A 27,817-nucleotide genomic window follows, 5' to 3' on the forward strand; every position below is an offset into this window, starting at 1 on the left:
TTCATAGCCGAGGAAGCGACACACACAGTGTCGAAAGCTTCTGCATTTTATTTTATCAAAAGAAGCGAGAGCAGGAGGCGAAGCCTCCGAGTTAATTATTATGATAATTAAGAATTTGCTTAATTAACAATTAAATAATTTTAATATCATGCTAAAAAAATCAAATAAATACATTATAAAAACACCCAACGAGCTGAGCAGGTATTGTACTACTTTCGAATAAATGCCATTTTGTGAGTCACCTTTCCGGTGACACGTTCTAAAAATCGGAGACATTTTGGGCATAGGTTGTCAAATCTGTAACCTTTATCCATAGAGACAGAGCTTGTTTTAAGTAGTGCATTACCAAGGTAGTGGATGATTTAGGTTAGATTTCTGTCATTAATAAAAATGGGGCCTTAGCTAATGATAAATTCCAGGAATAACTAATCGATAAGCACATGTTCTTTTTCGTACGTTGTTCAGACTATAATAATATGCAATACAATGGGAAGACAAATTAATATAAATGCCAAACCGAACCCAGACCTTTCCAAAGTCCGGGTTCGAGTCCAATCGACGACAAAAGGAATTTAATGAGGTCATTTTAAATATGGCTATACCGACCCACAACGATATTTTTTTTTCTGTAATTTGCCAACAAATCTTCCAGCGCAGAAACAGACAAACCGTTCTTAAGAACACACTCAGTGTCCAAAACACAATACTTTGCGCAGACTATGTTGCCATGGCACTAACACTCACTATAAGTATTAGTGGATAAACAAACAAACTTACTTTTCATTTGGACTAAGAGAAGATAAACGCTTCTATCCTATCATTCGTGCGTCCCATTTTCTAGGAAAAATGAATGTAAGACGCTGCAATTAAGAGTGTCCTTCAGAAAATATATACGCCATTATCCTTTGTGAAACGCACTAAATAAATAAATCTTTTAAGGCAAAGAACGAAATTAAAATGTCAAGCGAAGAAAATTCCAATTTTGTTCCATCATCCAAAGTATTTTATAGGGGACATGAAACAGCTCAGAGATTCCCGAGCAAAGCAATCATGTTGATTCACTTTGGTGTTACGCTTGAAATATGTGTATGGAACTTTATACTTTGGAACACAGTGCAAATAATAATAATAATCAAGATATATAACGGGCTACTTTCGTCGCGTAATATCTGTCCGATAGATTGACTTACAGGGGGGCTTAGATGAACAACCAACCACGCCAGACCCGTCTCTAATAATCCCAGGTGATTGTAACTACGTTTGCATAGGGCTTCGACTTCGGGGCCCGCATTTATCGCGTCTTATCTGAAATCTAAACAATGGCTCTTCGCCGGTGAAGAGGATTATAACCTTAATATTGTCCCCGAATTCATAGCGTACGTATATAGACAATAAACTAGACAATATGGGTAGGAAGGGGGGATGGTTCGAAGGAGGGGGGGGAGAGTAATTTATTTTCGACGATAACTAATCGTAAGGTTGTAGCTTAACTCCTAAAGCACAATAGATTTGTATAATTAGAAACTGCTGCTGTAGATTGGAGATAATAATACTTAATGAGATGGGTTTGGAGAAATACGGTAAATTGGCGGACCTCCGGACGTGGCGCAAGGATGGCGAAAGAAGATAAAAATAAATCAAGAGGAATTATAATTGCGACCGGGCGCGTAAAATCGTAAATTTCGAATATTCTCGATGCTTGGAAAACAGATATCAAATTTAACAGCCGCTGTTCGACCTTTCCGTTTCTCTCTCTCTCTCTCCCCCCCCCTCCCCCCAAAGGTAACGGGATATTTTCGATCAATCACACTTTAGAATGCAGTCTTCGAAGCGTTGCGCATATTAAGTTCTTTGAGATTGGCAAGAGGCTCTCGCCCAAAGCGGATCTGTGCGGATAATTTGTCCATGTTAGTTACAACTCCGGTCCGTTCGCCGTATCCGTGTCGGATAAAATTACGGAGTCGAACAGCGGATGTGTATAAAGATATCCGATACACCGCGATCGTCAAAATTATTTTCGCAAACCAAGGTGCGATTTACAATTGGGTGCCGAGGCGCCTAGATGTGCCGCATCAGTCTTAAACTATCACCTACAATAAACAGAAGGGGGCTTTCTAGTCGTATCCGAGTTAGTCGGTCTCGATGGGAGGGTGTGGTTTTTTTTTCTTCTAGAAATCTCAGCTTCTATGGTCATAACGCGAACTTACTGCGCTTGCATTCACTGCTATTAGGTTGAGACTTAACTGCTTAGTACACTAGTGTAACAGATTATTAGAAGCATCGTAATATTAGTTAGAAAAAAAATTATCTTAATTTAAGAATTTAAACCGAGTTTTTCGAGTCACACAAACATCTGCGCACATAGTGCTTTTATAAAATGGAATTATATTGAAATAAAGATGTTAATTGCGGCGTACAGCGCCCTCTGGTGCTAAACATTCGATACCACTCCTTTCTCTTCTATCTAATGGGGGGTTATGGTAGGGTTAATAACCATCTAATTATAAGGTACGCGTGTTTTGTTTTTTCTTTTGTTTTATCTTCATCAGCTTCTGCTCTGGTACAAATGGGATAAGATTTTATCTGATTGTTTTCGTCTAACGGTGCGAAGAGTCGAGCGATGTACATATGTCGTCGCTTGTTTCAAACAGATGGTAGGCGACCGGAATTACGAAGCAAAACCTAATCGTATCGGAGCGGCAGTGACAGTTCAAAAAAGGTCGTGTACGGCACGGCACGTGGTTTTTTTTAAAAGGTCACAGTGATGCCGCAGATGTAATTTTCGATTTGTTAAAAAAAGGATCCGGTGTCGCTCAACCTCAAAATATGACTCCGAGTGACAGATGGTTTATAAGTCATTATGACGCGAGGGTGGTTAAGAGGGCATATGGTATTCATTTAGAATAGCAGGATGAGGAAAATTAATGTACTTTTTAGTACGCACGTATATATACGTGTTTGAATACTTTTCACGGGTCGGGCAACATTTCTATAATTCAAAGAGTTGCAAACATTGGCAGATGGATTTTCGCAACAAAAACCACACTTTCCCTCTATCTTGAATTCTACAACATATTTTAAATAGTGTAAACAACCACCAAAATGGCGGCCATTTATAAATAAATTAAACCAAACGTCTTATGCATCCTTCCCGACATGCGCTGCATTGTTTACTCAACTTAATTCATTATTACGTAGCTATCAGCGACATCTGTTGGCTAATGATTAGATTAATTTTTTTTTCCCACGTCGTCTGCTGAAACAAAACATAATTAATCACGTGATAAGGTTTCTTAATTAATACAAAGCGGCGTAAAATACATAAAACGAACTAAACGTAAATCCCTTTTCGAAATTTGCTTAATAAATGTCTTAATTTAGGGGATGGCGAGGAGGGGGTTATTTTTGACGACAACGAAATGCATGTCGGGATAACAAATGTCGTCTGCACTCACCCGTTGCCTTTTCCCAATCGATAAAATGCTACAGAAGGGCAAAGTTATAATAACATCTATAGTCTATTATAACTTAGGGTGCAATAATCGTATATCACGAACGCTTTCAGCAAAAATCCGCGGATTAATTCTACGAACACGTATCGTTGTGTAAATAGCAATAACAGTCACACTGTGTCATCTCTGCTCTGTTATATGGGCACCTCCTCTTGTTTTATTTCGACAAATAATATTTACATCCATTCCCCGTTAATCTCCGAACATAAAGAAAATCTATCCGTTCTAATCCTGGCCCTTATTTATAAAAGGGCCCTAAATCAATGAGTTACACGCGATGGAGTTATCTCTAAACTTAGCTATCGTAAAATGCGAGGATACAATCGCGCAGTAATTGAAATAAACTGCCATCTTGGATGGCTCGCAATAAATGGACCCTAGAGGGGGAGGGGGAGAAGAACTTAAAACGTACATTAATTATTCACTGAAGATGCAGAGTTAACAGAGGCTCGTAGTTGTTAAGAGACTGCTTAATATACACTGCTAGAGCAAAATATTAGAAGCCCATCATACGGCTACTATCGGTAGAGAAGTGCGGTTTCTAATATTTTGGCCAGGTAGTGTATAATAGTGTATAATTTATTATTAAACGATATCTACAGTTTGGTGTGAGGTGCACAATTAGAAATGGTTTGGTGATATGGTTTTCCTCTTAGCAGAAATATATTTTACGCTGGCAGCCATACTTGGAGATAATGACAGAGCAGTTAGGGGCAGCGAGGTCTGAGTGGTTGCAAATCAGAAGCATTAAACATGTTTTGTACCTGCCTCGCGATTTTAATAGCCACGCTGGGGTGATAAATGCGGGAGGCCATAAAAATCAAGGTAAGATTTTCCTTTGCGTAAATAATTTAAACACTGTTTCAAATTAATACGGCATATTCTTAATGATATCAATTAAGTCACACACCTGACAATAGAGGTCACTGTGGGCGATATCTTGGCAACGCTTCAAGGCTTTTTTATCCTTTTTGTATGCATCGGGTTGCTTTACTGGCAAACGGGGAAAACAGATTCAGATGGCAGATACGCATTGTTCGCAATTAAAAGATTTTCGCATTTTACCTTGGGAGTCGATGGGTGGTCGAACAAGATGCACTGATTGCGCTATCTGATGAATGACGGGTCAAATTCATTTAGGCATTCTCTCTCTGTCGTTCTTTATTTCTCTTTGTATCGCGAGAAACACCTATTTCACTTTTTTACTCTCTCTGCCAATCTTTCCCCAGAGGAACGTACCAACTACACTTAGGGTTGTAGAAAATGAAAAAGACTGATATGAAGTTCTCTGAGCAGTGCAGACAGGCTGCCAGAGCAGCCTGTGGGGTCTCATCAATGATACACAAGAACGTTGCTAGTAGGGGAAAAGGAGGTGATTATCCCTCTGTATAAGGCAATGGTCAGGCCACACCTTGAGTACTGCGTACAGGTCTGGAGAGTTCATTTTAAGACGGATACAGAGTTGCTTGAGCGTGTAAGAGAAGAGCAACAAGATTGGTGAGGGGAATGAAGGGATCCTCTTACCAAGAGAGGCTTAAGTTCTGCAAATTGCAGTGGTTGGAGACTAGGCACCTGCGCGGTGATCTGATTGAGGTGTACAAAGCCTTGAATGGATTGAGCAGGCTGAATTCTGATGGGATCCTTCTTCTTGCTCAGATTAAGAACGTGAGAGGGACAAATTCCAATTGAGGAAGAATGGTTGGAGGTTTTCCTTCAGCCAGCAGTTGGTTCATTGCTGGAATAAACTTCCATCAGTCATTGCGGGAGTTGATAGCTTAAATAAATTCAAGGAGGAACTGGACAAACCTTTTGGAGCGAGTGGATGGGTGAAATGAGAAGGTTTTTTGTTTTTTGGCTGATGCTGCTTGCGTCATATGCTTCTACGAATGCCATCCTTTCCACTTTCTGTTTATGCTTTGTCTCTCTTTCTGTCTTTCCTCCCCCTCCATTTTTCAGCTCCGCTATCTTCTCCATTCCTCGAACACGTGCGCGTGCCCAGGAAGGAATGATTCGGGGCATCAACCGCTAAACGCCCACAAAGGAAACATCAAAGCAACTTCGAGACATTGTTTTTGATGCTCTCCCAAAGCCACGTTCAGAAGCGCAATATCGGACTATTTGCAACGCTGCAGAGAATAATCCATCAAGCGAGCCCTGCCAACTTATTACTGCACCGAATGTAATGACATTGGAAAATCTGAGAAAATGACAGAACTGCACCGGCGTTCCACATAAATCATTTCGAAATTAAGCGCGAGTTCGCCCGGACTGCGAAATCTCCCCCGCTGCTCATTTCAACACTAATGTTGCATCTCCATATCCTGGTGGAACGGGCAAACGGCCTTCCACTGGCACGGCTCTCCGTGGAAATAGGGCAGAAAATGGCCCATAACGAGCCGCATATTGTGACACAGCTTCTAGCGAGCCGCGTGCTGTAGTGGCTTCCAATTTCCACCACTCGCTGCATACGAAAGCAATCAGCCGTACGCATGCGGTACGCGGGGTTGAACAACAGGTGATCGCTTTCCCAGCGCCCCACGACACGACTCATTTATTTGACCCTTTCGAGTCCCAACAAAGGTAAGGAGCAAAAGTGATCGTTCTTAACACCGTGGAAACGCTATTTTGGGCGTTTGTCATCGGGCTCGCCCCTTTGACGTTTGTCATCGGCGTCCTACCGTCACCTTCGTGTACGGACCTGTGATCACGTGGTCCCAAGAGAGAGGAAAATTTGATTATTTCAAAGGAAAGGGAGGAAGATTGGGTAATGAAGTTCCGTGTAATTCCACTAAGTATGCAAATTGACGAGCGTACATCCAATATTTCATTAGTGCTCCTGCATCCACTGCCATTACGTTGACACGTAACTCTGCTCACTACATTAGCGTAACAGAATATTAGGAATACCGCGCACTAGTTAGATAAAGTTCTCCTCTTAATTCAAGATTTAACTGGGTTTTTTTTTTATAATGCTTCTATAAATTAAGAGGTACAATTTACTCTTCGGTTTAGTTAAAAAAAAATACGATTTAAGTGATTCTGCTTCTACCGGATTAAGGGGTAGAAACTCTCCTATTATTCCCATCGTCAAAAAGTTCCTCTTTGAACTTTGCCAAACTCTCCGCCTCGGCTAATCTTGAAGGCAACGTTCCACAACACGCTGTGCAAAGGTAAGCTTAATGAAATTTAGTCTACCCTTCTCCCAGAGACTTTACAGTTGTGCCCTTACGCTTCGTTCAAATCTTTTAGAAGCAACATAGCTAGTTTAGCTCATTAACCACCCTCCCTCCCAACCTCGAAATCGTCAATTAACTTTAATAGTTTCCCTTGTATTCGTTCATTTTAAAAGATAAGAAGTCCGAGCACTGATCCCTGAAGGACCCATTTGCTACTCCGGTCTCCTGTCCTTCAATCAACTCCTAATCCACCGATGGATTCCCCCATTATTCCTACCTACTTCAATTTATACAAAAACCTCTCACGAGGAACTGTATCTGAAGGCCCAAACCGGGTGAAAGAGACCTCAGTTCGAGTCCCGTGAGGAATATTTATGGGCCTTTTTTCACAACGTGGATGAGTTAGAGATGGCATTAAAGTTGGACAGACATCTTGAAGATGGACGAGATGTATTTGATGTTCCGAATAATAAAGACAATTATCCCACTGACATCAGGTTTGGCAGACCAAGGTTCAATCCTTGTGAAAAGATAGCTTTTGCTATTGGATTCCATTTATTGTTGGCTATTACTTCTCGGATGTCAACAGAACCAAGATCCTCAGAAATTGGAATACGTGAATTATAAAACATTGTACTAATAGGGCATAACCTCACTGTGTAAGTAACACCGAGAAAATCAAGTTCGCTACTTTGTCCATCGATCTTATTGTGGAGGCACTTTGCCACGCGTTGCCTTGGTATTGCACTCCTCTTTATTTAAAATAATCCAATATCGTTGCCACGTACACAATGAGGCTATGCCCTATTTGTATAATAATATAATAATTTCATTATAAACATTGCCAGTGCTTACATTTCAAAAATATAAAAGTCAAGACTGAAACGTAATCCATACCTTTTTCATTGTTTCTTATGGTGATATGGTATTCGCTTAACGTAGTTTCACTTTGCGCGGCACATATCAGGATTGTCTGTCGCGTTGATGTGGCGACCTATTGTACAAGAAGAAATATGAATTATTCTTTGATGATAATTATATTAATTATTTTCGAAAAATAAACAAAAATACATTTTGATGGTTGTTAATTTAATTATTATTATTAAAATCAGTTTATTTCCCAAGAAACCTTGGGTCACTCCGGGACGGCCCTGTGCCAGAAGGGTGTGAATATTTATAGACTAAGGCGCGAGGAACACACGTACCATAAACAAGAGTACATGCGTGCTCGATCCGAGACATTTACAGGATTAAATATACAATAATATAATTGCATGAAGACAAAAAGTCTTTGTCAAATACAAATAGGCAAGTTAAAGAAGAAAAAAAAAACAGTCAGTCATGTCCAGGAGCAGGTGAGTATCATAGATTCATTATCTGACAGCAGTTCTTGACGATTTCCTTCCTGTACAGCTTGTCTTCACAGAACCTATCAGGGTGGATCCTAAATTTATTGAAGATCCGAAGACAATTGGCTGGAAACATGTTCCTCAGGGAATCAATGCTTGACAGCGTAAGACGTAGAGGGAGACAGGAGTCGGGGTGCTTCCCTCTTGCCCTCCTCGGGCCAGAGATTAATGCGGATACTGATGGAGCATCAATTCGCCTCGTTATAAGCCGTGCAAGCGTGAAAACATTTTTTGTCATGATGATATGTCTCCAGGGAGTGGTGCCCAGATTTGCCTGTAGGATCGATCTGGAGATAGTTAGGGGGTGGCCTACCACCCTGTTCATCCATCTAAGCTGAGATACTTGTGAAGGTATGAGGCAGGGGCAGATGACCAAATTTCTGTTCCATAGAGAGGTATCGGCGTAATAAACCTCAGGATATGTCGAACAAGCAGTGCTGGCTGATGCACACCAACGAGCTCCTGACGCAATGCCCAAAGAGCCGCGTACGTCTTCTGCCTCATTCTGACAAAGTGAGGCTGAAAGGTGAGCCCAAGGTCAGTATGAGAGGTCACTTTTTGCATCGGCTCCCCACTAACAAAGATTTGGATATCATTTTTGAGTATCTTCTTGGTTATAGTCAGTTGCGTTGATTTGGAAGTGCTCAGATGCAGCCCAATTGTGGCAAGATAACTTTCCAAGTTCGATATCTGCCTACAAGCTTGTTGGTTGATATCTTGAATCTGATGATTATGATCTGGGTTCACGTAGAACTTCAGATCGTCGGCAGAAGAGACAAAGTTCGGATTCTGAGCAAGGAAAGGCTCCAAAACTGCTGCAAACAGGATAGCTGACAGTACGCTTCCTCGCGGGATGCCTCTTGAGACGTCAACAGTTACTTGAAAGTCATTGTGGGTCACAGACAGGTGTCTAGGAAGTAAATAGACTTCAAAATTTGAAGTAAGGTATCTGCCAGGCCGAAGTAGTGTTTCAGAATGGTAAAAAGAGCTGGGAGGTGTATTCTGTCATAAGCCGATTTTATGTCGAGGAATATGATATCAATCTGTGATTTGTTGTTAAGGGTGCGCTGAATTCTGAAGAGGGGTATCAAGAAGATTGGTAGTTGTCGATCTCCTGTGCAGAACGGTATGCAGGTAACTCGAGCCTGTGTGCAAAGCAATGCTGGGCAATTGTTGGCTGAATTACTTTTTCAAAAATTTTGAGTAAAGAACAACTGATGGATATTGGTCGCAGGTCTTTAGATTTGGGTTTCTTGATCTTTGGAATGGGCTTAACATGGTAGGTTTTCCAAATTGAAGGAACTATTCCAGATTGCAGGATTTGTCTGAAAAGGTGAAGGAGAAGGTCGACTATATATGGGCTGTAAATTTTGATAATAAAGAGTAGGAAACCATCCGGACCTACAGTAGCTTTGTTGGGTAGTTTATTAATGACATCAATTAGGGTCTCTCTAGTTATTTGTATTTCAGTCAAGCGTGCCCTAGCTAACCAGTCTTCCTGCGAGAGAGAGGAATCAGAGTCAGGAAAATCTGCCTGCAGTAAGCTGAACTGTGCCCATTCCTGGACAAGCTTTTGGTCAATGGCTAGATGATGATGCGAAAGGATCCTTCTACCACTCTTCAACCTACCCAGAACAGCTTGGTTAAGGACCTGCCTTTTCTGTTTCAAGAAGCATGCTCTTTCTTTCTTAAAGATGGAAAGGTCTGAGGGAAGTTGGTTAGAAGGTTTTTTCCGACTCAAAATATCCATACAAGAGCGGAGTCAAAAGCATCACTAGTTCGAACCTGAACCAGACCACACAAATAAGCATTCAGAGGGAAAGAGAGAGATTACAGGAATGCTCTTTCAACTCTATAATTAAACATGGGTGTTTAATGCATAATAGTATCCTTTCATAAATTCTATTTCACGTACAACAAAGGACCTCTAGAGATTTTGGATATGTGAAATACACACAGTGGCCAAAAATATAGGAGTGTAAGATCCCATTCTTACAACTCCTGAAAGAAATAGTAAAATTTCTTTATATATATATTAAACACAGGGTTAAGCAAATTTCTGTTGCGTTTCCACAGTTGTTTGTTTCAGTTAGAGAGCGGATTAGTGTTGTCAATATGGGAGGGAGCAGTTCTGACTAAAACTGAACAATAGGAGTGTCAGTTAGAAGCCGTTTTGTTTACTGTAAATAGAGCGGGAGCTACACTTGAAGAAAGTGAACAAAGGGAGACTCCCCCCCCCCGCAAGAAAGGGTTAGGACTCCAAAGAAGAAAGGCCTGGAATTCTAGAGCAAGCCAAGATTTGATATAATAGTGTTGAATAAACAGGCCGATCCCGAAGTGTGCTCTTATAAATTTCAAGGGCGGTCAATTCTAAAAGGCGTAAGGGAACAAGGACGGTCAGAAGAAGTGTGCCAGAAATTTCTAAGCATCCAAATGTCCCCGTTACGACTAAAGGAGCCCAACCAACCAGAACGGGGGCTGAGACAACGGAAAAAGAATTAGCAAATAAGAATAAAGAGGGAAAAAGAGAAATTAATGGTGATTAGTCAAGAACAGGGGGAAGTGGGATAAACAAAAAGGTGAAACAAGAGTGATGAGACAGAATCTTTGGAAGGTGTGTGGGGAGATTTTTGAAGATGGGAGGGAGAACGGGACCAACATATTTGAGTGAGGGAAATGATTCAGAAGAAAATCGGCTCGAGTTCCAAGGAATGGCCAAAGCAGCATCCCAGAAGCAAAACCCTTTTGTTGTGGAGAGAACCAACAAAGAATGGACCAGTAAAGGACAGGCCCAGGGAGACGACCGCTGGAAGGAGACATGAAGCAGGAAACCATCATCGAGGCAGAGGGAAGAAAAGAGAAAGTAAGTCCTAAAAAAATTTTGATTATGCTAATTGAAAAGCGGGGAAAATGAATTGGACTGTTAGTAGGTTGAACTGAATACTGTATTTAAAGGAAAGTCGGAAACAGTAGTAAAATAATGTAGTAGATGTGTTATTGTTATTAACAAATAATCTGTGCTCAGAGGGAACAACCACGGTTTGTTCATAACCCACTGAAGGCTCCGAAGGACCAGGGAAGGTTGTATGCCAAATTTGATGTTGCCATGTAACAGGAGAGAGATGGAATGTAAGGTAATTATAAATATGTGTTAAGTTATAAGACAAGGAGAAAGAGAAGTTCCCACTGTTGTAAAGCACTTTTATAGAAAGGAAGAGGTATGTGTGTGTTTAGTAATTTTGTAGAGTAGAAGAAGGCTATGGTTAATTGTATAATCGTGATTTATTCAGTGTTTGTATATTCTTTATGATCCTAACGGTGAAATAAGCTTTGTTATGTTGTTAAAACATGTCTCATCATTGAAGAGAAATACACACAGCTCTATAGTAAACAACCGGACTTATCCCGGTTTGGGGGAAGAATAAAAGAGAATCTTCTGATATTGAAAAAGGTAAATAAAATAGATAGCTTGTGGAACTCGGAAGGAAGTGAGGACCACCTGTTCTGGAATTTAAACACAAAGCAACAGCCCATGAGGTGCCAAGGTAAACTGAGAGTATTATAGGAATTAAACTAAGATAGCATTTTTATTGCCCTCTCCCACAGAACCTTTATTCAATATCGAAACGGGTCCCCTTTGTTTCGAATAACAGTAAGTGTGGAGCGACATGGATTCCATTAGGTGTTTTAACGCATTTTTCCAGCAAAATATCGCTCAGTTGCGACAAAGTTCAAGAAAGAGGACTTCTTTGTTGAATTGGTTTCTCCAGCATATCCCACACATTGTCAATAGGACTGAAATCAGTTGAATGTGGGGGCAGGAAGATGGTGGAAATACATGTCTTGTTCTAAAAACCATTCTTTCAAGACGCGCTGTTGCAGGGTGCAGTAGATCTCAAACAAAATTCAAGTAGGTCCCTGAATGACATTCACCATACCATGATACCATCTCAAGACACTTAGGTTATCTTAACAAGGCAAACAGGATCATCGCTTCGTGAGGTTCTTGACACACTCTCTGCCTACCATTAGTGCAAAACAAAATGTATCGTGATTGTCTGACTTCCTTCCGCTGTCCAATCATAACGTTCTTTGCACTACTGGAAGCGGATTTTTCTCTGAAATAAGTGGCTTCCGAATAGGCAGGAGCTATCAATACCCAATTTTTTTTCAATTCCCTGCGCATAGTACGGGTTGAAACAGAGCTCGGTTGAATTCAGATGAAACTTGCTGCACATTGGATGTCCCATTTTTACCAATCTTCTTTAGAATACGAAGTCTTCGCTTTTGAAGTACTGTTTTTCTGACACATTAAGCCTCTGAAATATGGAAGAACCGCTTGCTTTCCAGTCATTAAAACCCTTTCAGATGGATGGTTTTGAGAAACCAGTTGCCTTTCGTTTCTTGAATTGTGGCTCCTGTTAAACGTGCACCCACGATAAGACCTTTTTCAAAGTCTGATAGATCATGCGTTTTCCCCAATTTGAGTATAAAAACTCCCATGGAGTCTTTATACTCTAATCACCGACAAATTGATTCCAGAATCTTGGCAAAGATTTACAAACATACAAGTGACCAGTGACTGAAGGTTTTTGAGCCACCAATTAGAGTGCATCTTCAGTGACCGGCTGCATGTGCAACGTCACAATCATACGTCCTATTGCAGGAAGTAGGAGTGCAACAATAAAAAATAATTCACCACAACATTTGCATTTCCGTTACATTCCATAATTATACAAAATATGGTCAAAAATTTGTAAAATATAGTCCCGTTTTTAAGAACGTTAGCATATATGCATAATGCGCCTATTGCCTTCACAACCCTCCCCCAGTAACAACTCAAACCCTCAGGATGAATTTTCATGAAATTTATATTTGAACCTTTTAGAAAGATTTACTACTTAACTGCCACCCCAAGAGAGGATCTCATCTCTTAGATCTGATATTCTCTTCAGCACCATGTGACCTCGAAGACAGTCCTCACAATCTATTTCAATCCCATCACAAACCAATTGTCATACTTCTCCACTTAGCCGCGCCTAACTTCGATATCCAAGGATCGAAAAAAGACATCACAGCCGCATTCTCGATGCCTTGGGAGGCTCTCAATAATAGTGATCTCTAGCTAGCTGTGGACCTCATGACCAGATCGATTCGAACCATTGAAACTTATGATGCTACAAAGACTCTCTGCATCACTCCCCGTTTGAGAGCTTATTGAACAAGAGCTTTCAAGAAAAACAAAAGCTGCATAAGAGATGGGAAGAGTCAGGCGCTATACAAGATCGTATTGCCTTCTCCGGAGCCCGGACAGTGTTCAACCGCCAGAAATCATTTGCAGTTAAAAAGCATTTAAGTGCAACCCTACGAAAAGGCAAATCGTTTTATGACTCCTAAAACACTGGACCTTGAACTGTAGATGGACAACATTGCACAGTTCTCAAACGCTGTGGTCCCGATTGTTTGTTTGTTATTTAGTTTTTAGGAGCATTAGCAACTAAGGCCATATTGCTGCGGGGATATTCGGTGGATCTTTCCGTATCCTCCGTATTTGGTGGTAATGGGCTCGAACCCCAGTCTAATCAAGAAGCGTGTGCAACGCACTGCGGCGCCTGTGGTCCTGATGTACCTAGGCAATGTTCCTACTGATATGCTCACCACCGTTCGCATCACCAGGAAGCAGCTTATAATTCGTATAAATGGATTGCCACCCACTGCAACTACAGGCCCCGATCTTGTGCCACAATTCATGATCAAATATCTTAGCTCGTTTATCATCGATCCTCTACTATCAATTTTAACCGTGTCTTAACACAGCACTACTTTCCCCCCCTCTCTGGAACAGATATGCTGTGAGGCCGGCCACACCATAAATGCCAATCTGCAACCATCATTAAACAATTCCGGCCTCTTGAAGCTCATGGAGAAGACATTACTTTCAACAACCACCACCAATGAAATCTTGCCTCACAACCCCCCCCCCCCCCCCAAAGATTCACTGTGCCATTCCAGGAAGATCCACAGTCACCAATTTAATATCCATAACCAGTGCACTAGAAACTGCCTTCGACTCCATCAGTATTCCCTCGCTTGTTCACCTCCTAGAAAATTACTTCTACATAAAAGGTGACATGTGGTTTATCACAACCCTGCTCCCTGACAGAACCATTCTTCTCAACGCGGATCAACACACAATCCGGAGTCCTCTCCGGAGCATTATTCTTCTGTTTATGCAACAGAGAGAAGACATACTCTGCTATGCCGATGATATTAAGATATTACACAGATTAACCCCGGTGAACATCAATAAAAAGATCAGTGAAAAGTTACACAACTCAAGATCCTATCTCAATCAATTTGGCCTCCTCATTAACCCTTCCAAATCAGCCCAAATTGTCTTTTCTCCGAAGCGCCAACCCACTGAAATCCAAGCTTCTCTAGACGGCATTCCCTTCCCAGTGGTCAAGATGCATACAGACTCGGGAGTCGTCTTCGGCTTCAAACCCACACTGACAAGACAAGCTCATAGCAAAATTCTGTCAAATGTCCTGGACCACAAAACAACAACTGCTCCACGTTAGGGATCTGGATGTGACGCGTCGGTACATATACACTCAGTATACTCGGAAATTTGGGGGTCCGCCCCCCCACCAACATCAAGAGGCCGGAACTGTTTAATGATGGTTGCAGATTGGCATAGGGGGGGGGGGCTGTGAGGCAGGATTTGATTGGTGGTGGTTGTTGAAAGTAATGTCTTCTCCATGAGCTTCAAGAGACCGGAACTGCCCTCGGGGGGGGGGGGAGAAAATCCCTCAGTCCCTCTACCGGGACTGAGGGCAGCTCCCCCTCCACACACACACACAAGCCCTTAGTGACCGTTTTCTTCCGAGGGAGATGATCCCCACGATCCAATCAATTGACGGCGACCGCAGCAGATTTGCAAAGGATCGGAGATACCGAATCAAGAATATCTTTATTAATACCGTCAAAAGCATAATAATCTGACACTGATTCTATTGTTCGCGGTGGGGGATGAGATCGAACCTAAATATACCCCCCCCCCCCGAAACTATTGTCCACTAGCCAATGTAAAGCCCCTGGCATCGCTGCTGTGAAGGGTGTATTTTGTATACAATAAAGATTTGTCGCGCTTTCCAAATATCAATAGAAATGCTGCAATTATTATTCCTTTGTAAGTCCGTCTGCATGTAATAACTCTTCCTAGTAGATGGATTTTAAGGAAATTTTATATTTCGCTCTGTGAGAAAGATTTGTCGACCCTTCCTCTGTTTCATAAAATCACACCAACTGAATTCCAGCAATTGTTATTTTCTTTTTGATATGAAAACATTTACAGCGGCATCTAACGAAAGTTCATCAATCACGTGACACTTGCCACGCGACTAGTGATGTGAAATACCGAAATTAAAGCGATAGCATACGGGACCACGGTGGCCTTGTGGCAACGTTGCTGGCTTGCTGAATAGCTGATCGGGGTTCGATTCCAGCACTACCCTTATGGGAATTTTCTCAGGGGCATTCAGCATTGAGTTCGGCGGTCTCAAACCGTGGTCGTGAGGTTTTTCACCGGGATTGACTCCGGTTTTCCCCTCACAACAGACAAACCGCCCTTCGCGACGAGGGGTACACGAAAATTTGATAGGGCTAGGGTCGCGTGTAGACTAAACTCCGCAGCGTTTTCGCTGCGGACTTTCCTCTTGAGGGAAGGGGGTTAGTGGGACACCCGCGCCACCACCATAAGGTGGGTTTTGCTGGCAGTCTATTTAACAGATATGTTCTGCTTCTTTAAAGTAATGCACTAATTTCCATCTGCTACAAAATACAAGTTCATTACGAGGAAAAAAAGGTAGTTTATTTATTTTGCAAATGCACATTATTTTAACAAAAATTAAATGTATTTTTTTTTAGTTATTAATAACATTTTACAGTTATTTTGTATTGTATTTTAATACTCTTGTACAATTAATTTGTAACAGGGTGGTAGTGCATTTTTGACTCAAATATATCTCCTTTAGTAGCCTAGAAAACTTTTATGAGAACGTCTAGTTTTTTTTTTTGGGGTGGGGGAGATGTGAAAATTTATTCTAGACAGGACTGTACTATTTAAACATTTACTATGAATTACTTTGTAAATAAATATTAATCCTTCAGTATGTCTTCTAAAAACTGATGGTTTCATTTTATATTTAGCCAGATAAGAGTGCTATTTATGATTATGACAATTAATGATGCCATCTTGCCTCAGCATATACACCGCTCTACCACTAATATACGGACACCCCATCCCCATGGATGGGGAAACAGGTCCTATGCATGAAACACGTCACAAAACGTATTATAAATATGCACATTGGGCTTCGAACAGACAATTGCAAAAGTGGACATGCTAAATGACACGTTCAACAGAATTCATCACCTCAACAAATGCTAGACGCCGATTAACCTGGTGTAAGGGGCGCGAATCCTGGACTGTACAGCAGCGGAAACAGTCCTATGGACAGACAAGTCGAGGTTCGCATTCTACCAGTCTGATGGCCGTTCCTGGGTATGGCGAATGCCAAGGAAACAGTTCCTTCCTGATTGTATCCTCCCAACAATGAAGTTTGGTGGAGGCAGTGTCATGGTTTTGCTTGAGTCCATTAATCGTTATCGACAAAACCACGAATGATGTGCAATACCAGGACATCCTGGACAATTATGCACTTCCAACATTATGGCAAGGCAACGCGCCATGGCATACTGCTCGGGTCGTAACAGTGGTTTGAGGACATGGGTGTGGAAAAGTTTGAATTGGCCAGCCCAGAGTACTGATCTGAACCATATCGAGCATCTTTCGAATGTATTGGATCGTCGGGTACGTGCACGTCGAGGTCGCCCAAAGAACAACGCCGAATGGGGCAACATACACCTGACATTTATAAAAAGCTGGTTGAGAGTATGCCGTGAAGATTGAAGGTCGACATAAAAGCATAAGGTTTCAGCACAAAATATTAAATGACAATAAAAGCTCTTTTTTTTTTTTTTTTTTTTGTCTAAAGGTAGGTGTCGGATATTAATGGTAGGGCAGTATATTTTCTAACATGTACTCGAATTTTTTTAAATTTAAGGAATTAAGTGACCAAGCTGGACAGGCATATTCTAGAGTAGGATGGGCTAAGGAGGAATATAATTTTTGCGTTAAATTATATTGCGTGGATAATCCAATTATATTGGATTTACCTAATAGGATTATCCACGTAATATTGAGTTAAATTATTTTGCGTGGATAATCGTAATAGGAATCTTATAAAAACGAGTTTGTGATAAGCTGATGATAAAATGTTATTTATGAGTGACGAATGAGCAGTTCTCTGTAAAGGTAACGCCTAGATCTTGAAGTGTTTTTTATTTGGATAATGGTATTTTAACAGTACTCAACTGCATGTATTTTTTAATCTGTTTATTCAAACTCCTACATGTGACCAGTTGGCAGTGATCGCCATGATGGATATTGTGTTGTTTGTAATTCTGTACTTCACAATAAACATTTATTTATTTAATGTGAACAAAGAATGGTATAGAACGGGTGAAGCTACCTCCCGCTGACAGAACTGCAAAAGATTGTTCATGGTGAACGAAAGGTGCGGCGCCTTAAACGGTAGGTCACTGTGTGATTGACATTGCAATACAATACTGGGCGTTGCAAGAATAATACCACAAATGCCAATGCGCCGCACACTCAGACGTATGGGATTCCACAGCAGACATCCTCTCTTCACCGCTGATCGACGGCGAATTCTGTGGTGTCAACAACACGCTGGAGGACTAAAAACGAGTGTGGATATCCTGTGCAACATGCCGACGGACGCCTTCTTGTGTGGCGCAATCAACAGTGGTCCACGGACCCATCGTTGTACATGCCCTTACTGTCCCGGCAGGTGGCAATGGTTGCTGCCAAGAACCAGAACGAAAAAATTAGGCTACAGACCCACCTCCTAGACCTTTGGCAAAGAAGGTGGACAGAGACTACAAAAGGCGAAGTAACAAAAAGATTTCTACCACACCTCCGGAAAATATACCCAAAGCAGCCACCGTGGTACTTCCCAGGGTACCATATGACAACACTATTAACAGGACACGGACCCTACAAGGAGAAGCTGTTTGGCTTCGGACTCGTTGAGGACCCCAACTGCATATGTGGAGAGAGCGAAAGCTGGCGCCACATAGTCTATGATTGTCAACACTATGAAGACCTCAGAGGGCTACTAATAACAAGATTGAGATACTTCCCAAAAGGACTGAAGCAACACTTCCTGGACATTGAGGATGAATATAGAGATTCTCCCAGTATGCGCAATCGTCCAGAAGCAGATATCCTCCCGTACATTCAAATATCTGCATAAAGTGCAAACTGAACTAGCAGGAGCCAAGATCCTTGTATCCGCCGACTTAAACTGCCGCTCACCTTTGTGGCACAGTGAGACCCCAGAGCGTAGAGGCTCCAGAAATGGGCAACACATGGAGGAGTTCCTGGCCAATAGCAGCTTTGTTGTCATAAATCGCTCTAATAATCTACCAACATTCAGTTCGACTCTCTGGGAGGCCACACTGGATGCCACCATCGCAACTAGATCCCTAGCCCGTCATCTCAATGACTGGAAAGTGCAGGAGGATTGGACCTCCTCCGACCACAGGGCTATCACCTTTTCTATGCATAGGTCACTCCACCGTACTCAGACAAACTGTTACAAACAGAATAGATATGCTGTGAACAAAGCAGACTGGGGAAAATTCAAAGAAGCCATCACTAGAAATGCACAAAACTTGCCATCCAACCAGCTCCACACCAACGCGCTGTCACCAATGCCATTGTAAATGCGGCTACTCAAGCAATCAGGAAAAGGACCCCTCGGCCGGGAGCCGTTCCGTGGTGGTCGCAAGAACTTGATATTTTAAGAAGAGAAATGAACCAGAAGAGACGCGTCTTCCAAAGAGCCAGACGGACCTGCCCCCCCCCCCCGAGGTGGAACCACTCAGGCAACAGTACAGGGAGGCCAGGAACACCCTGTACTGTTGCCTGAGTGGTAGATCGACAGATACACCGAGGATGCCCCCAGGGCTCAGTATTAGGCCCCCTCCTGTGGAACTATGTACTGGACGAGTTCCTCTCCCTCGACTTAGGGGGTGTACAGGCATTGGCCTATGCAGACGACCTGTCCCTAGCCCTTACTGCAGATTCAAGAGCCCAACTAGAAACTCTCGCAAATGCAGCAGTAACCACACTGCAAGAATGGACGGAAAGGCATCGGCTCACCATTTCGGCCACCAAGACTAAATCCATCTTACTTAAGGGCTACCTAACCCCAACTAGACCGCGGCAAATAAGAATCAACAATAGGACAATTAAGCTAGTCACAGAACTAAAGTACCTGGGAGTTATCCTGGACCGTAATCTGTCTTTCACTCCACACCTAAAATATATACAGGCTAAGATGAAAAAATACGCTGGCATGCTTGCCAGAGCCACACGTTGCGACTGGGGCCTGAAAAGGCGCACACTTGCGATCCTTTATAAAGCAGCCATTATCCCGGCAATCGCATACGCCTCCGGTGTCTGGTTCCACAAAGCCTCAACAGCGGTAAACCGCAGACGACTGGATATCATACATAGACCCTTCCTATTGACCCTCACCCGAGCATGCAAGACAGTCTCTACTCATGCACTACAAGTGATCACGGGCGCTCTCCCTCTTGATCTTGAGGTGACTCGCAATGGCATGCTTCAGCAACTCAGACGTGGCAAAGTCACAACCTTCCAGGACCACACTACGGACCCGGCTAATAACTGTAAAGTTGAGAAATACAGGCTGCAAACGTACTTGACATCGATATGACAACAACGCTGGACGATTTCTGACAAAGGAGACATCACGCGAAAGGTGTACCCAAAATATCCGACATGGCTCTGCCCTGGTCTCCACGTCACCTACCTTCTCACAGGACATGGAGCTATCCGCCACAAGCTAAACCTCTTTGGACTGACAGATAACCCAGCCTGCGCATGTGGTTCCCTCGAGACCTGGGACCACCTGCTACATGAGTGTGAACTGTACGAAGATCTGCGTGGACACCTCATCACAAGAGTCCAGTTCAACCCCAAAAATCAGGAGCACTACATACTGGAGGACGAGGAAACCTACAATGCCCTAATCAACTTTGCTCAGTGCCTCTTTGTAAGACGCCAGACTCTTCCTTTGCCGGAAAACCTAGGACAACAACAACAATCACAACAAATGATGAACCAAGATAAAACTGGACTGTGCCTGAACTGCACTCTCCCAAATACTGACCGATGGAGGACACCGATTCCATTTGAGAACTGTTAACCAAACGCATTGGCTACAATCGGACCTTCGGAAGTCCACCCTGACTGTGACTGAAGCCTATCCTACTGAATATCGACCAGTGGACGGACCTGAAGCCCTCGAGTAACTACTTAATAAAAGACCAAGCATGATCTGCACAAATGTCAGACAGACCTGGACAGAGATATCTTCACTCCACTCCTGGGAATACCAAATGGGGCAGCCCTGACGCCTTGGCGCCCGACTAAAGCCACCCCACATGTATGCCCTGTTGGCGAATAGGCCAGCTCCCTTGCCTGGCCTACTTTCTACCCTTTCCTGGCGCGGATGAGGGGACAGCCCTGCTGTCACCTCCCCTTCTCGCCACCCCTTCTTTTCCTTCTGGTGGGGCATGGGCATGCCCCACTGGAGTTGTCTTCCCTATCGGCTCCATACTTCTATCTATCTCTCAACCAGTCTTCAGTCTCCCTCCCCACTCTACCTGCATGCTAGTGAACGCCCCACACAATCTAAATTCCACAACTGAAAATCAATTTCGCCCACCATTTCTTTTGACCTCCTAGCGCTTCCTCCTCAACGTGATCACATTTTTATTTATTTATTATTATTATTTTTTTTTTAGGTCCTAGCCACTGAAATCTCAGGAAATTAGGTGGCAGGACCTGCCAGAGTGAACTATATTCTAGTGGATACCTGGTCTGCCTCCACGGGGCGAAAGTAGGGCAACGTCGGGCCTCAGTAGAGGTCTGGCGGCTAAATGACCAGATGAACAACGGTACAAGGCATCACACATATACAAAGTCCATACACTTTTAAATCTCTGGCTTTTCCAGTCAACTGGTTCAACATTTTGGAATTCAAAAGTACATCACCAAGGGTGTCAAGACTAATATTCAAGATTTCTAAGAGGTACAAGCTAAAGATTATAATGATTTATGCACCAACATCGAGCCATGATGATGAAGAGGTTGAAGAAATGTACACTGAAATTGAGAGTCTTCTAGATGAGCAGAAAACCCACTACACTATTATTATGGGGGACTTCAATGCTAAGGTTGGAAAAAGGCAAAACAGCGCAGAAAGAGGAACTATAGGAAATTTTGGAATTGGTGAAAGACTTGTGGAATTTACAGAATCTCAAGGACTGTCAGTAATGAACACTTTTTTCAAGAAAAGGGTGAACAGAAAGTGGACATGGAAGAGTCCAAATAGATTAACAACTAATGAAATCGACTTCATCCTCACTAACAGAAGATATATTGTGAATGATGTTACCGTCCTGAATAAGGTAAATGTTGGAAGTGATCACAGAATGGTAAGATGTACACTTGATATAGATGTAGGAAAGGAAAGGAAAAAACTGACTCGAGTAAATAATACAAAGGTCTTTGAGATAACAGAGGAGGAGAAAAAGCAGTATGTACTGGAACTTAAGAACAAGTTTGAGCTTCTGCAGACTGCTCAGGACCAAGATATCGACGAGGAATATTACAACTTTCTGAAAGTGATAAAACCCAAGAAACCTATAGGGAAACAGAAATCTAAAGAAGAAAAAATTAGTCAAGAAACACTTGTCATGATGAACCAAAGACGACAAATGAAGAGCAAGAAAAACACTGACAGGGAGAAAATTGAGTATACTGAGTTATGCAAAGCCATTAGAAAGAGACTGAGAGAGGACATAAGAAGATTTAACATAAGAAAAGTAGAACAAGCATTAAGGGAAAACAAAGGATTTAAATCAGCAGCCATGAGCAGTAATACAGAAAGACAAATGATACTGAAACTGAAGAATAGCGATGGTGTACTTATAAACAGCAGAGAAGGCATAATTCAAATAGCAGAAGACTACTACTCTAGAGAATTATACAAGGAGCAGGGGAATGATACCAGCAGTGGGGAACATGGATTGCAAAGTAGCAACACATACGACATACCCGATATTCTTCCTGATGAGGTAGAACATGCATTGAAGAATCGGAAAGCCCCGGGGGAAGATGAAGTTACTGTAGAGTTGTTAAAATTGGGAGGAAGAGACATAACACAAAAACTGGCAAGGCTCTTCACAAAGTGCATTAGAAAAGGTGTGATGCCTAAGCAGTGGAATAATGCAATCATAGTTTTGCTGCATAAGAAAGGAGATAAATCAGAAATTGGAAATTATAGACCAATTAGCTTGTTATCCCACATCTACAAGTTGTTCACAAGGGTCATTACTAACAGATTAGAAAGAATACTTGATGAGAATCAACCGAAAGAGCAAGCTGGCTTTAGGACAGGATTCTCAACTATGGATCACCACGTAATATCACAGCTAATGGAGAAAGCAAATGAATAAAAAACACCATTATGCCTGGCATTTGTGGGTTATGAAAAGGCATTTGACTCCATACAGCATAAGGCAATGTTTTGGGCACTGGAAAGACAAGGCATAGATACTCCATATATTATGATTTTGAAGAAAATATATGAGAGTGCTACATCCTTTATTAGACTAGAGAAAGACGGTAGCAAATTTAAAATCGAGAAAGGAGTTCGACAAGGAGACACAATATCTCCGAAGCTGTTTACTGCTGCCCTTGAGGAAGCTTTCAGAAGATTAGACTGGTCGCAGAAAGGAGTCAATGTGAACGGAGAGTACCTAATCCATTTACGGTTTGCAGATGACATTGTGGTCATAAGCCACGATCCCAAAGAATTAGAGGAAAATCTTAATCAGTTATGCACAGCTAGTAAGGATTTTGGACTAAAGATGAATATGGCTAAAACAAAAGTAATGATGAACAAGTATGCCACGGAAAGGGAAATAATGATTGAAGGAGCAGTAATTGAAAAGGTGGAGTCATATACTTATCTGGGACAAGTTATTAGCTGTAATAATGATAAATGGCTGGAAGTCAAGAGAAGAATAAATTTTGGATGGATAGCATTCAGGAAATATAGTCACATACTGAAGAGCAATATCCCAGTTTGTCTGAAACGTAAAATAATGAACCAATGTATACTCCCCACCATGACTTATGGAAGTGAACACTCACCAAAAGAATGGAAGAGAAGCTAAGAACTACACAGCGAAGAATGGAACGAATTATATTGGGAATCAGACTGTTAGATAAGAAGAGAAACACATGGATTAGGCAGCAAACTCAAGTAAAGGACATTCTTATCAAAACTAAAGAACTAAAATGGTCTTGGGCAGGACACATAGCTCGAAGACAAGATGACAGATGGACTAAGAAAATAACAGAATGGTACCCAAGAGGAGCTAGAAGAAAACCTGGAAGACAAAGGCGGAGATGGATAGATGAAATTCATGAGTTTTTGAGTAGTAAATGGATGGCCAGTGCTCAAAACAGAAGGAACTGGAAAGTTGCTGGAGAGGCCTTCATCCTGCAGTGGATTGAAAATGGCTGATGATGATGGTTCACCTACAATGTAAACTACGCGGAGATGGGGGAAACCCCTGGTGCCGTTTGACCCTAAACACACTTCACTATGTGCAAGACCTATTCACCAGGAGAAAAACACTAATAGCTATCTATAGCATCGTACACAGAGATTGACAAAAATCGCCACCATATGTGACAGAAAACAAACCCGCAGGGGACCAGTACTTGGACAAGAAGAGTGCTGATCACACGGAAAAGAAAAGCAAGGACGGGGCTTGCCCCATGTGTGGCAAAACAGAACAGACTAAACGCAGCGCAGCTGCAAAGGGCACCCTAGCCCTCTTCACCTATTATTCCCACTTCTGGGGGGGGGAATTTATGTACCCTCTCCTCCACCCTGGTGAGTCATGGGCATGCCCCACTGAAAACTGGCCCTATATTTCTGTCTTTTCTCCTTCCCCTCTCTACCTTCATCATAGCGAAAGCCCCACACATCAAAAACTTAATATGATAAAATTACCTTAGGTCGGCCTAGCAAACCTAAGTGATATTATCCCTACGATAGAGCAGATTTTTTTTTTTTAGGTCCTAGCCGCCGACAATGCCGGGAAATTCAGCGGCAGGACTTGCCAAAGTGAGTCTGGGGCAACGTTGGGCCTCAACGGAGTCCAATGGCTAAAGAACCAGATGAACAATTCCCACACACTTTTAAATCTCTGGCATTTCCCAGTGAACCAGTTCACTGGGAACACACTTACCTCTACTGGTCTCTCCTCGCCTAACCAGTATGGTTTCCGGAAAGGATGCTCCACGGTAAATGCACTGGAAACAATCATTGAAGCTGCTACCAACTGCAACTACAAATACTTTCTACTGATCTCCATCGAATTTGCTGGTGTCTTCGATTCCCTCTGGTGGAAAAGCTCCGGAGAGCACAAGTCTCAGAAAACTTATATAGATACATTCAAACCTACCTCCAGGACGGGAGAGTTGTCGTGTCCGCTCCCCACCGCAGTGTCTCCTGGGGATTCCATCAGCGGTCTGTCCTAGGCTCTCTCCTCCGGAAGCTGGTACTGGACGATTTCTTGAACACCAAACTCAACAATGGACAGACCCAGGCCTATGCAGATGACCTGGTCATGCTCTATTCTGCCGATAACAGAGCCCAACTGGAAGCGATTACCAAGCTTGGGTAGAGTATAACAACCTATAGATCTACCCGGAGAAAACCAATTCGATCCTACTAAAAGGTACCTTTGATCCGAGAAGACTGCCCCACATCAAGGTCAACGATGTTACAGTCAAACTAAAAACAGAGCTTAAATATCTAGGTTTGATCTTAGATTAAGATCAGGAAGTATGCTGCCCGGAAAGACTGGGGCTTGAAGAAGAGAACGCTCTCCTTCTTCTATAAGGCAGTTTTCATCCCGGTTATCGCCTGTGCCTCTGGAGTCTGGTACAAAAAGACCAATACAGTTGTAAACAGAACGCGCCTAGGAACTATCCAGCGCTCTCTTCTCCTCGCGTGCCTATCGCACTGTCAGCACCCATGCGCTGCAGGCCCTCACTGGATCCCTTCCCCTGGACCTGAAGATTGTTCGTCATGGGTTGCGCTACCAATTGGCCAAAGGAAGAGTGGTTACCTGCGCCGGTTTCACCACTGACCCAGCAAACAATACAAACACTGAAAAGAAGAGACTTAACAGATACCTGAAAAAAAAGATAGCACACCTCAACTAAAGGCGCTGTCACCAAAAGATTCCTCCCGGATGTCAGGGCTTCACAAGCACTCTGTGCTGCCTACCTCCTCACTGGACATGGCTCCTTCCAGAAAAAAACTACATGATTTCAGAATTAATCCACTGATACTGTGGAGAGGATCAGACGTGGGAGCACCTTGCCCACAGCTGCGAAATCTACGAGGACTTAAGGAGGATCCTAATAACGAAACTACACTTCAACTACCAAAACCAAGAACAACTCACCCTACAGAACGAAGAAAATTATTGAGCCCTCACTCAATTTGCGATGGACCTATTCACCAGGCAGAAAGAGCTACCACCATAATATCCGAATCAATAGGTCAAAACAACCATGTCTACCAATTATTGCTGTACATCGCTGAGCCTAGGACCAAACTTACACAAGACTTGACCCCTAACATTTCGAGTAGTCGACTGGTCTCCCCCCCCCAATTGAATGGGACAACACAAGCGGTACAATCAAAGACAGAGTCCTCATATGCCTTGACAAATTCCTCATCATTGACTCCTAACATTGGGTCCTATCTTGGACTCCCGGTTTTGACCTCCCCACTATTCATTATCATGGACTACTGGACCAGTCTTCAATCTGGATGCGACACACACCGAATGGAGCCCCAATGACAACACCTGGACTAGACCTTCCCCCTGCTGGAGCCTTCACTTTGATTTCCACCAGAGGTTGTTGGCTCTTTCTGACCGGCAGTGCTGGCCGTACCTGCCCTGCCCATGTAGGGTATCTTTTTTTTCTTTTTGTGAGGGGGTGGTTTTTCGTCCACCTCACTCTTCCCTCTGGTGAGGCATTGGGCAGGGGCCTACTTCCCTGTCGACCCCTTCCTTCTGTTTCCTTAGGACCCTCCAGTCTTCTGCTTCGCCCCTTCTTTTCTCTTACACAAAGGTTTTTTTTTCATGCCCCACAGATCTAAATTCAGTACATCGCAATTATTGCCAGACCTATTAGGCCCTTAGGCTCTAGAACAAGTTATCAGCGAACAACCCTACGCTCCGTTAAAATTACAACCGCTGCTCAAGAAACAGCGACCATCTCATTCCCAAATCTGGTCCTAGCCTCTGAAATCCCAGGAAAGTAGGTGGCAGGACCCGCCAGAGTACACTAACATCAGTGGTACACCCGGTCTGCCTCACCGTGTTGTAACGTTGGGTCCCACTAGGGGCTTGGCGGCTAATAGGCCGGAAGAACAAAGGGCACACCTTCAAATCTCTGGGCCGATGCAATGTACACCCGAAGAGATGGGAGAAATCCTAGGAGCCGTTAAACACTAACATACCATACCATAACTTACACCCCTGGTGAGTGAGAACTAACGTTTCACCGGTTAGGTCAAATAGCAACTGCGGGTGGTGAGCACAGTGGTATCGTCACAGTCCTCCCCACACCGGTAGAAAAGGCCCAAATTCGAATCCTGTCGATGACGCGAGGAACTTTTATGGGCTTTTTCACTCAGTGGCTAAGTTAGTCGGTCTTAGTCGTAGATAGCAAGGTTCCTTCCCGCGAAAACTGGGGGTTTTCGTCTAGCAAAGCAGGCAACTCGACCAGAGAACAAGTGGGTAGTTAGAAAGTTACTTTCCAAGTGACCTTAATATAATAGATTAGTTTTTTTACCGCCAACTCTTAACAGTCTATGTACACTCTACCATTTTGTATTTTTTTCCTGACAGAAATAGGAACTTTGCAGATGATAATGCACCATATAATCGGGTCCGCACTGTTCACAAGTGGAGATATGAACCCATCTTGACTGGCCTCCAAATTCACCTGATCTCAATCCAATTGAACACCTGCGGGATGTTTTGGAATTGGAAGTGAGGCTGTTGTTATTTAGGAGCATCAGCAACTAAGATCATGTTTCTCCGCGCATACCATCTTTAAACTGCGCGTGTTCTGAGGTAAATTTTCTGTTTGCGGGAGAAAAAACACGCTTCCCTCGCGTGAGACTGACTAACCCAGCCAAGTGGCGAAAACGCCAATCAAAATTCGTCCAGTCATCGACAGGATTCGAAATCGGGTCTTTCCCATCCAGTATGTGGAGGACGCCGATCCTACCAACAAGGGCAGATTTCAGTAATAGAAAACAAAAAATGCATTTCCAAACTACAGTAGCAATATTTTCCTCCAATCCAAAAGAGTATAAAACTTCAAGTGGTTGAAGTCTAAATTTAGTTTTCAGAGCCGAGGTATATC

At 42.8% G+C, this 27,817-nt stretch overlaps 1 long non-coding RNA gene across 1 annotated transcript in view; it reads right to left on the reverse strand.

Moving 5' to 3' along the window:
- The window catches only part of LOC150084796 (uncharacterized), a 184,105-nt gene that overhangs the window by 134,890 nt on the left and 21,398 nt on the right, over positions 1-27,817 (reverse strand). The window contains exon 2 of the long non-coding RNA XR_016547077.1: positions 7,586-7,682. This is a non-coding gene — a long non-coding RNA (uncharacterized LOC150084796). The remainder of the gene's footprint in view (positions 1-7,585; positions 7,683-27,817) is intronic.

The sequence above is a fragment of the Mastigoproctus giganteus genome, chromosome 6 (genome assembly GCF_048544385.1).
Source record: "Mastigoproctus giganteus isolate SK-2022 chromosome 6, ASM4854438v1, whole genome shotgun sequence".
Classification (NCBI taxonomy): domain Eukaryota; kingdom Metazoa; phylum Arthropoda; class Arachnida; order Uropygi; family Thelyphonidae; genus Mastigoproctus; species Mastigoproctus giganteus.